General features: G+C 33.2%; 2 long non-coding RNA genes across 6 annotated transcripts in view; both read right to left on the bottom strand.

The window, feature by feature from the left end:
- Window positions 1-217: 217 nt before the first annotated feature.
- LOC143069361 (uncharacterized) overlaps window positions 218-11,585 on the bottom strand; it is a 52,226-nt gene continuing 40,858 nt past the window's right edge. For all 4 annotated transcript variants that reach the window (XR_012976376.1, XR_012976375.1, XR_012976371.1 and 1 more), the window contains 2 exons: window positions 1,897-2,242; window positions 218-948 (listed from right to left, as the gene is read on the bottom strand). This is a non-coding gene — a long non-coding RNA (uncharacterized LOC143069361). The remainder of the gene's footprint in view (window positions 949-1,896; window positions 2,243-11,585) is intronic.
- Window positions 5,568-11,578, bottom strand: LOC143069375 (uncharacterized). Of its 2 annotated transcripts, none has more exons than XR_012976378.1 (2): window positions 11,347-11,578; window positions 5,568-7,905 (listed from the first exon to the last, which is right to left on the bottom strand). It is a non-coding gene; the product is annotated as an uncharacterized LOC143069375 (long non-coding RNA). The 2 variants fall into 2 exon arrangements; XR_012976377.1 differs by lacking the exon at window positions 11,347-11,578 and adding an exon at window positions 10,882-11,037.

The following is an 11,585-nucleotide window of genomic DNA, read 5'->3' as shown; positions in this document are numbered from 1 at the left end:
AAGAAATATAATAGAAACTAAGCAAAATTTAGTTTAAAAAAGATGAAATTTGTTCTTATCAAAATAAATAAAATTCTGTTCTTATGTTCTTATAAAAAAACGAGAATATAAATATATATAGTAAAAGTAAAATTGTAATACAGTAAAAGTAAAATTGTAATACTTAAAACTATTTAAAGTAAAACTTTTTACGGTTATTTAAATGATACTGAAAGACTTTTCACTGTGAATAAAAATATATTGTTAAAACTAAATTATCTTGTTAACAGCGTCAACATCACATGAACCGTCTTCTTTTAAAAACCAATGTCCCCACTTTCTAGCTCTTTCTTCCTTCGCCTTGTTGCCCATTATCCAGTTATTGTGAATTAGATAAGGTTTTGTCATTTTTCTGTCCTTTTCCGAGATTTCGTACCACTTGCCGTCTGGGAACACTGAGAAGGGCAAGATGATTGATTTGAGACCTGCATATTTCTCGAAAACTAAATTCGACAAATATACTTGGTCGTTTTCATAAGTGGGAATAGTTTTATTGGATGGCTCAAATTTTATTTTTTCAGAAAGTTTGAGCATCATTTTGTTCAGCTGTTTAAATGTTGCCTTTGTTGCCGGTGTTGGGAAAAGGTACAGGAATCCACCATTGATTGCCTTTGGTGACTTATAATTACTTATAAACACAATATCATGTTTTTTAGAATGCGCTCTAAGAGTCGGCAATGGGTTTGCCAGAAATACGGAGTCACATTCAAAAGAATATAGTTCAATATCATTCTGAAGTAAAGCCAGCTGTATCTGAGTCCTGAGTATCATAATTTTAACATAGCCCACGTGGCTATACACTTGGTGTTCATTCATAGATTTGTCCACATTTAATACAACAACAGTTATATCCGGTGACAAAGATTTGATCTTTTCTGTCGCATTTGCTGAGGTAGTTATCATTATTACCTAAAAATGGAGAGAAAAAAAATGGCTTGAAATCTAAACTAATCTAAACATTAAAAAAATGCAAGCCTCATAGTATATAGCTGCTTATATGCACCATATCATCTCAATTTTTTTTTAACTTGTAACAAAATTAAGATATTTGTTTTAATACCTGAAAATTATTAAAGCCAAAATTGATAAAGAAATGAACAGATATTTGTCCCCATATCATTTTATGGAGCGGATTGAAGGTGGTATGCTTGGTAACATGGCAAATAAAACATCTTTTAAATTAATAATTATGTTTTGCACACATTTTAGATGGATTAAATATATAAAAAATAATATAGCAAACGCTTTTTCGGGTCTAAGTAAAATATACAGGAGTCACGGGTGACACCAATTGTAACCTAAAGAAGGTCGGTGGCTTCCTCCATAAAAAAAAAATTGCCGCCACGAAATAGCCCAAAAGTGGTGCTTAAAAGTGGCGTTAAAACACAAAAAAAATCAAAATCAAATCAAATCAACCAATTGTTACCCTGTTAGCTTTGTGCAAATTGGGATTAATTTGACATTTATAGCTTCAATTCGGCTCAACTTGAATAATAAGATTCAAACCTAACTTGTATTTTGGTTGGAAATTGCCCTTCGAAATAATTCTATTGTAAAACAATTTATACCAAACGCAAACAGGATAAAGTAAAAGTAAAGATTGATCCTGGAAGCTTGCATTACGCGATATCTTTCTGCAGAAACCAGATGAATGGTTATATGAAGTATTAACTTCCATACATAATATAAAGGGTCGTATATATATATGAACGTATAAACACACATGGATGGAGAGTTGTCTCATTGGCACTAATACCACATCTTCCTATATCTATGTATACCTGTTTGAATAAAATTTGATTGTTTTTTGTACTTAAAGGAAAGAAACTAAGAGGTCTTTTATTAACATAATGGTACCTGTTTATGGAATCCCATAAGTTTAGTATTGCACACCCAACTTTGAACCATGTCAAGATATCCATCATTTACGAGGGTTATTAAAACTGGATGGTCGTTGATTTGTAAAGCGGCCTGGAGAACTAAAGCTACATTGCTATCATTATTCAAGACTGTTCTTCTGTTTGTCTTTAATTCAGACTGGAAATCTAAGACAAAATACCGGATGAAATAGAAAAGCATTAGTATTGTGATGAAATATACGATGAAGCGCTTGAAATGTGTTTTTCTCATCTTTGATATGAAGTCGAGGTACTTGTACAGGTACTGGATCTTTAGAGCTCGCAAATTACATGACTGGAATTGACTGCAAGTAGATTAATATTAATAATTAAATGTATGTATTCGTGAAAAGCTGAAAAACATCATTTTGATTTTCATACTACAAGGTAACTAGCGATTATGTATTTAAAATTTAAAAAAGGATGGAAGATACCTAGGAAACATTCAAAACACACAAGTCGAAGACAGTTTGACAATGCTATGGCAACAAAACACTACACAGAAAACTCGAGAATGAGCAACACGAACATCACCAAAAAACTGGGGATAATCTCAGGAAGTGTGAGCATATCCTGTTCTACTAGTGGCACCCGTCTTGTTGCTGATGGTAAGTACAAATTCTGTGATACGTAATGTTTTACGTATATCAGTTACTCGAGTTTTAAATGCAATTAATTTTTATTTTCTATCATGATTTCATTGATACAGGATTGATGTTTATAATGAAGCCTTTGGACCAAGAGTTTGAAGTATTGAAGTTGAATATAGTTATCAAAGGTACCAGGATTATAATTTTGTACGGCAGACGCGCGTTTCGTCTACATAAGACTCATCAGTGACGCTCATATCAAAATATTTATAAAGCCACATAAGTACGAAGTTGAAGAGCATTGAGGGTCCAAAATTCCAAAAAGTGCCAAATACGGCTAAGGTAATCTATTCCTGGGATAAGAAAATCCTTAGTTTTTCAATAAATTCAAAGTTTTGTAAACAGGAAATTTATAAAAATGACCATATAATTGATATTCATGTCAACACCGAAGTGCTGACTACTGGGCTGGTGATACCCTCGGGGACGATACGTCCACCAGCAGTGGCATCGTCCCAGTGGTGTAAATAGTTATCAACGGTACCAGGATTATAATTTAGTACGCCAGACGCGCGTTTCGTCTACATAAGACTCATCAGTGACGAATCATTCCTTCGAAAATTTTACGGACGCCATTGCATGTTGATTGACCGTTATATGGAATACAATTGAGAATGGAAATGGGGAATGTATCAGAGACAACAATCCGACCAAAGAGCAGAAAGAAGATGAATGTCACCAATGGGTCTTCAACACAGTGAGAAAAAAATCCCTCACCCGAAGGCGGGCTTTATCTGGTCCCAAAACAAAAATGTGTACTTGTCATGCTTAACTCTGTACTTAGAGTCTTTTTGTTGTTGGAATGTACAAGTATCTGGCCACGTCATCTCTGTGTAGTATTTGTATTTGTGTTCATCTGATGAGTTAAGCCTTTTTCAACAGATTTTTTATAGTTCGTTCTTATGTTGTACTGTTATACCACTGTTCCAGGTTAGGGGTAGGTTGGGATCCTGCTAACATTTTTAACTCCACCTCATTCTGTATGTATGTGCCTGTCCAAGTCAGGATCCTGTAATTCAGTAGTTTCGTATGTTTATGTGTTACACATTTGTTTTTTGTTTATTTTTCGTACATAAACAAAGCCGTCAGTTTTTATCCAACGCAATCATAGGTTTGAACGTAGTTTTCAATGTAGACTCATTTATATTTTTTTGTTTGGGCTTGTATCATATTTTCCCTCCGGTTTATATGATCCGTTCATCCTATATTGACTCTTAAAATTCAAGAGTCTATATAAAAATGAGGGTACACTTTGGCCTTCCAAATACCGTTTCGATCCCTAACATCACTGAAGAGACATTTATTGTCAAAATCCGGATCTGATGTACAAAAAAATATTAACACCATATGTTTGTGGCATAACATTGTGGCCACAAGTTAATTGTTTTCTGTTTAGTATTAAATTTATATTAAGAACCATTTTGTTACATCTTGTGATCAATGTTATTTGGCAATCGTTAATGGAAGTCAGCAGGGTTAAATAACATCAGTTGTTCGACCTGTTAGTCAAATGCGTTTTGTTTAAATATACTTCTTCACTTATTTTGGTCTTTTGGAAAATGTTGTTTGTGCTGTATTTGGACCCTTCTACAGCGAAATTTGTTTTGCACGCACACGTATAAAAATTGCGGTTTTTATCACACGCAATCATAGGTTTGAACGTAGTTTTCAATTTAGACTCGTTTATATTTTTTCGTTTGGGCTTGTATCATATTTTCCCTCCGGTTTATATGATCCGTTCATCCTATATTGACTCTTAAAATTCAAGAGTCTATCTACAAATGAGGGTACATTTCATATGGCCTTCCAAATACCGTTTCGATCCCTAACATCCCTGAAGAGACATTTATTGTCGAAATCCGGATCCGGCGTTCAAAAAAATATTAACACCATATGTTTGTGGCATAACATTGTGGTCACAAGTGAATTGTTTTATGTTAAGTATTAAATTTATATTAAGATCCATTTTGTTACATCTTGTGATCAATTTTATTTGGCAATCGCCAATGGCAGTCAGCAGTGTTAAAGAACATCAGTTGTTCGACCTGTTAGTCAAATGCGTTTTGTTTAACTATAATTTTTCACTTTTTTGGTCTTTTGGAAAATGTTGTTTGTGCTGTTTTAGACCCTTCTACAACAAAATTTGTTTTACATGCACACGTATAAAAATTGCGGTTTTTATCCAACGCAATCATAGACTTGTTTGAATTGTCTTTCGCCGTTGTTATTTTTTGGCCATGATGGTGTAGTCTGCTCACATGGACTTTTGATTTCCGATACACTCTTGGTGTCTTCTTCCTTCTTTTTATGGTATATGCTTACTGTTTTTATTGTTATCGATGTGAACTATCAGTACATTTCATTGTATAAGATTAATTGAATAAGTTGAAGCTTCACATTCAAAAATTTTAAAATAAATCAAATATATATTGACAACTAATAAAACGTTATATATGACTCAAATCCTAACACCACGTGTTTGTCGATAACATTCGCCATAATGGTTTCTAGCCAGTGTGTCGTTGAAATCATGTCAATCCCAAAATACTGGCTACTTGGAAGGGATATTACACGCATTCAGCAGCGGCACCGACCGACACATTTGTAGAAAATTGCGCATAATATGATTACGCAGAGCACATGTTTCTCAAAATGACTTTTATCAGGTATGCGCGAAACAATTGTCAAAAGTATAAAAAAAATTATAAAACCAAAGCAACCTAAACAACAGAACAAACAAAATTGTTCACGCAAGATGCCGAATAAAACCCACAGAAACTACTTCGCCACCAGATGTAGCAATCTTTTATTGCCACAATAAGTACATTTACTAATTTAATAACCTTCATCGTGTGTGCTCTAAATCAAATGTTTCCACATTTTTTTTTATTTGACTAACAGGTCGAACAACTGATATTCTTTAACCCTGCTCACTGCCATTGGCGATTGCCAAATAAAATTGATCACAAGATGTAACAAAATGGATCTTAATATAAATTTAATACTAAACAGAAAAAAATTAACTTGTGGCCACGATGTTATATATATATAAGTACGTCTGAGCCAGTGACAACTCTACAACAGATTTATCCATCGGATCACCAGCAGTGATGGTGATACATGGCTGTGTACATTATGTATATAAAACTCGTCTAGACACCAACCCAACAATGTTAGATTTGTTAATTTGCTTTCGCAAATGTTTTGTTCTTCCCTCGCCGGGATTCGAACCCATGCTACTGAGATATCGTGACACCAATTCGCCTGCACTGTAGCCGTCCCTCTAGACCACACGACCACCTGGGCTTCATATATATATATCCTTTTATTTTTATTTTGTTTTTTTCATGTTCATGCACCACTCCCAAATCAGGAACCAGTTGTTTTTTTAGTTGTAATCTCTGTCTTCCCTTTTCAATTTTCACTCTATTCGGTCCTGCCTTTTTTTAACATAAATTGTCATACTGCCTTTTAAGTACTAGTACTCACAACTTCTGTCCTGTTTTTTTTTCAAATTTCATCTTACCCTCACCATACCCCCTAAAAATCAGATGGTAACACCCGGTGGCGATTTAGAGCTCGAAATAACACAGACACCTGTATTTTGTTGGAGACGACATATTGACCTCTTTATGTCTTTGAAGGGTTTTTATATACATATTGGGTTCTGTCTCATTAACGTATACCCTACGTATCTTTTTTACATTCCGTCAGTGATTCGGACTAGGTATAGAATATGATACATGTTTAACAAGACTTGTCTGTATAATTGGTCGAACGTACAAACAAAATTGCCATGATACGTATAACTATTACACATTTCATGATACATATTGCACTTGAAAGCAAGCATAAGTTGTGTGTTGCTGTAACTTTTCCTTTATTCGACCTTTCAAATGATATTCCCGTTGTTTATTGTTCGGTTTGATGGCTTATTTTTATGTATGCATGTCTGGAAAAATAAGCAATTTTTTTCTGTAATTTTACGGTCTTTTGAAGATATCAATAATGCTTTCATGCACTGCTTTGCACTGTAAAATAAGGGAAGACAATGTGTACCCTTTACACGATAAAAACGATGGACGACAATGTCTACCCTTTAAATTGATTGATCGAAACTCTCGTTTTAATTTGCTTTTCGACATGCCTTATTTGATTCTCTTAAGGAGAAAAATCAACTATTTGGATCTTACACCCTTTGTGTTTTATAATGAATTTATGTTTTATTTTGTAAACACATGAACTCTCTGTATGCCTTTCCCCGAGTATCCTCTATAAAATTGATTCCAATTTGTTGCCAAATAAGGATACCTAATTTTACCGTAGCAACGGTCGGCATTGAATCTTATATAATCCTGGTTGTTGTTATATTCTACTCCTATTGTTAGAGAACCACCTTCTTTAGTTACACACCAACCTCTTGCCACTGCAATAATGTCTCCCCAGGGATTTAAAGCATCCCCGTACCTTCCAAGTCCAGAATGTTCAACTGAACTGAAGGTCACTACTGCATCGAATTCTCCTAATGTTTTGTTTAAATACGCCATTCTAAATTCATATGGTACCATTGTTTTAACGTTTGGAATATGTGAAACTATTTTACCGTATTCAAGAGTAACAATTTCGCGCGCACCTGCCTCCAGGACACATGCTTCTGCCCAAGGCTTCACGGAACCAATTACAAGAACTCGTCCATTTTTTACACCTGGTGCATGTGTCAACCCATCACGAAGGGCATTTGTATTGTTTACACCATAATTTCCAACAAGTCTACCCTTTTTGGCTTTCGATATCAAACCGTTAACTTCTGACTGTGTCCATATTGGCACAGACATATGTTTTCTCTTTCCTAAAGAATGTTCGTCGAAATAATAACTCACAACCTCTAAACGATTATTCATAGTAAATTCATTCCAGAGTACTTTCGGAATTTCTTTTGGCGCTTTCTTTTGGCCGTGTTCTCGGTCAATATATTTGTTGGTAAATAAAGCATTACAATTTATTTTAGCAGTGATATGATCAAAGTATGGTCCGGTTGTCCCAGGGCGATCTGTATCACAAAGTTCACCACAGTCTTGGCGTATAAACTCAATAGGAGACAGATCAAACGTTTCGGAAGAAGTTTGCCCAAAATGTGATTCTTTGTCTGTATAGTCAAGAACTTGATTCCTCTCATAAAAATTTGTTTTTGTATAAATGTTGCCTAAACATTTCCATGCAATCAAAACCAGGAATATATATACAGACACTTGAGCAGTTCTTTTAAGGGTACATGCATATAGCGACATGTCGATTTTGGCACCACGGTACATTGGTATCTGAAAATATATTCAAAGATCAAGTTGCTTTTTGTTATTATATTGATGGATTAAAATTTATATTTGAGTAAAAATAAATGAGGTTTATCAATATTTATATAAAAAGAAGATGTGGTACCGGTATGATAACCAATACATGTAGTCAACTCTCCACTAAAGACCAAATGACACAGAAATTTACAGCTATAGGTTAGCGTACGGACTTCAACACTGGTTAATGTCTATATCGAACAGTTAGGACCCGAAATGACAAATGTAAAACAAAAAAGGCTAACAGCCTAATTCATGTACAAAATAATGAACGAAAAACAAATATTTAACACAGGAAAAAATGAAAACCAGTAAATTACAGGCACATACATAATGCGGCGGGGTAAAACTAGTTTGAAGTCGCCGAACCTTCCACTGACCTGGGACAGTGATGGAACAGTAAAACATAAGAACGAACTGTAAAAATCAGTTGAAAAAAGCTTAACTCGTTATGCATACAAATAGAAATGCATATAACAAACAAATACAAAGTGGACGTGGATGGTTACTTGTACGTCCCAACAACAAAAAGACAAGTATTACAGATCTGACTGTGCGTTCTCACAGTTACGGACAGCTAGTTCAAAGCCGATAACAACTAACAAAAAAAAATCATGCATCTTAGACTAAATTATCAATCAGTACACGTCCAAAAGCCAATGAACTTTTTGTAAAGACGTCAGAATGAATAATGCTTTACAATTTAAAATTTAAAGGGTTTGATATCTCAAATGAACACAATGAACAAAGAAAACTCCATAGTATTTTTGAAACTAGCTGTTAAAAACAGAAGTCATAGAACTAACAAATAAAAAATGAGATAAGTTTACATATGAGCCAGTCCATGCGAAAAGGTACAAAAACGAAAAATTTACGAAAATCTAAAAAGTGTGCATAATTATTGGTAGTAGACTTGAGATTTATAAAACACATTTACTTTTCCTCATATCATCAAGCTGTGAGCTACACGCACCTGCAAGTGTTGGGACCCCCCCCCCCCCCCCCGTAGTTTTATCAAGATTTTTAGTGAACTAATTCATATATTTCAATAATTTTCAAAGTACAGTTTAAATGGCTTGATTTGCCAATTGATAATGTTAACCCCGGTAGCAATGGGGATAAGGCTCCCGCATACGATGCGGATATCAATGTAATCAAACCGGGAAACGGTTCGAATCCCGTGCAACTAAGGTTGATTTAAATAACTTAACAACTAAGGTTGATTTAAATAATATTAAATAACTTAACTTAACTTAAATTTCAATTTCTAAAACACAAGATGTTATAGTTTTTGTATTTTCCCTCGTGTTTTAATGTTGTCTTACTTTCTTTAAACCTGTAGAACTGACGGAAATTATTGACTTTTGTCTCTGTAGTGTTGTAAATTTTTAAGTTTCTGGTCGGTATAGCATTAGTCCGGGGAACAAATGATTTTACACTTGCTCAAATACCAAAAATTCAGATATTTCTACGTCTTTTTCTGTTTTAGTTGACAAATTCGGGATAGAATTGACAATCTTATGAATGTTTAAATTAATGTAATTTTTTTCAGATAAAATCGTTTTTGAAAAATACTATAACAAACTTTGATAACGTGTCCTGTAAAGTTTACCAAAAGGACTTTTTGTACCTTTTCGCATGGACTGGCTCATATATAAGAAGATGTGGTATAATAATTATTGAATGAATGGCTATTATTTATTTTGAATTTATTGAACCATACAATTAATTTTTGACTCTTCACATTTTACATAATCCGCGAATTTATTGAACCATAAAATTAATTTTTGACTCTTCACATTGAATAATCCGCGAAGCGGATTATGTAAAATGTGAAGAGTCAAAAATTAATTTTATGGTTCAATAAATTCAAAATAAATTATTGCCATTCATTATAAATAAATTTCTATCAAAAATAAGGCTCAAAGAACTTTTTATATTATTTATATTAACAAAAACAACGTACACACATGTTGGCGTATGAATACACTACGTCAGAGTGGGCGTGTCGTCATAAAAATTGACAACATTGAAAATAAAAGTAATACTTTTAACCAATCAGAAGACAGTAAATACACAAAATTTATTTATTTATATATATGAGTGCCAAAATAGTCCGGAGACTGGAAATACATTTTATATTTATCTTTTCCTTATGCGTCAAATTTTTAACCGAGAACTGTCCAAATTGTAAAACTGGTTAACAAAGACCTTTTTCTGAAAAAAAGGATACAAATTAATGCGTCAACTAGAGGACATTATACTGTGGTACTGAAAAAGGGGTGTGGCATGTTGAATAAATCGATATGGTAGATCCCATGTCATGTAAATAGAATTTGTAATTTCTGCATTTAAATTTTTTTTTTTAAATGGTCGTTGCTGTCTTTTTCAGTGTTTCGGTTTCCATATATATCACCTTATATGGCTTATTGTTCCTTAGTTATTGTTCGCTAGCTTCAGTCTGGTAGAGGACAATTCATTTGACATATATGCTCTGTATCAATCTAACATAGCGAAAATGACTAAGCTGCTTTACAATTTAAAATTCAGTATTTATGAAATAAGTATATTGAGTAACTGTTACAGTTTTCTGAAAATCATATCGACACAAAAATTAATTTATCAAAGAGGGCAAGAAAATCAAAATTATCATTTAATGCAAAGGAACTAAACAATTATAGGTCGCAACATACAGAAATGAAAAAGACATTATGAACAAATCCACCAAGGCATATCATCAAAGAAAAAGACAAAAGCATGCTTGGGACCATTTTATGGAAATTAAACAAAACATTTTAAATTTATAGCATTTTTTTGTTGTTGTTTGGAACTGACTCAAACAGCAACTGTACTGCTCTAAACAAAATTTTGCTTTATTGATATTATATATATACATATGTCTATGTTATTGTATACATAATATTTGTACTCCTTAGTAAGTCCTACCTCTTTTTAAATGTTTTCTATATCTGCACATAAAGAATACATGTAGAAATGATAGTTACTTGTTTCTTTTCCTACATTATAAAGTATTTAATCCATCAACATAATATCAACTGTCTATTGAATATATTTTACTGATTGTCACAGTAGTATCAAACTGAGCCATTGACAGTTTATTATAACAAAGGACACCGCCGTGGGTATAAGTATTTAGTAAATCAGTCTTTTGTATTGGAATGTTTTTAAATGAAAAGTTCGTCTAGTGAGAAGATGAAGAAAACCCACGTATACAAAATAAAAAAATGACCGTCGAGTAAGATAGTAAAAATCTCACCATATCCCGAATTTTCCTGGTCTTTATTAATCATTGAAATGTTTTAAAATTAAATCCGTCTAGTGATAAATATTAGAAAAACCATCGTATACAAAATACGAAATTGATATCGTATAAGATAGAAAAAATCTCACCATTTTCCGAGTTTCCCTGATATTACCTGGCTAGTTATCATCACAAAAATAGGACAGATGCCCACATTAATCAATTATATGTATTGTATTGTTAGGGTGTATTTTAGGAAGATGGTGACCATTAATAAATAATGAAATGGCAAATCAAAAATATTTGGTAAATGGCAAACTTGTGATTTATTTACCTGTATACAGCAGACAGACAGTAAAACATTTATAAATTGTAACGATTTTAAAAT

The sequence above is a fragment of the Mytilus galloprovincialis genome, chromosome 1, assembly GCF_965363235.1.
Source record: "Mytilus galloprovincialis chromosome 1, xbMytGall1.hap1.1, whole genome shotgun sequence".
NCBI lineage: Eukaryota > Metazoa > Mollusca > Bivalvia > Mytilida > Mytilidae > Mytilus > Mytilus galloprovincialis.
The sequence above is the reverse complement of the archived record's forward strand: the minus strand, read 5'-3'. Positions and strand labels throughout refer to the sequence as shown.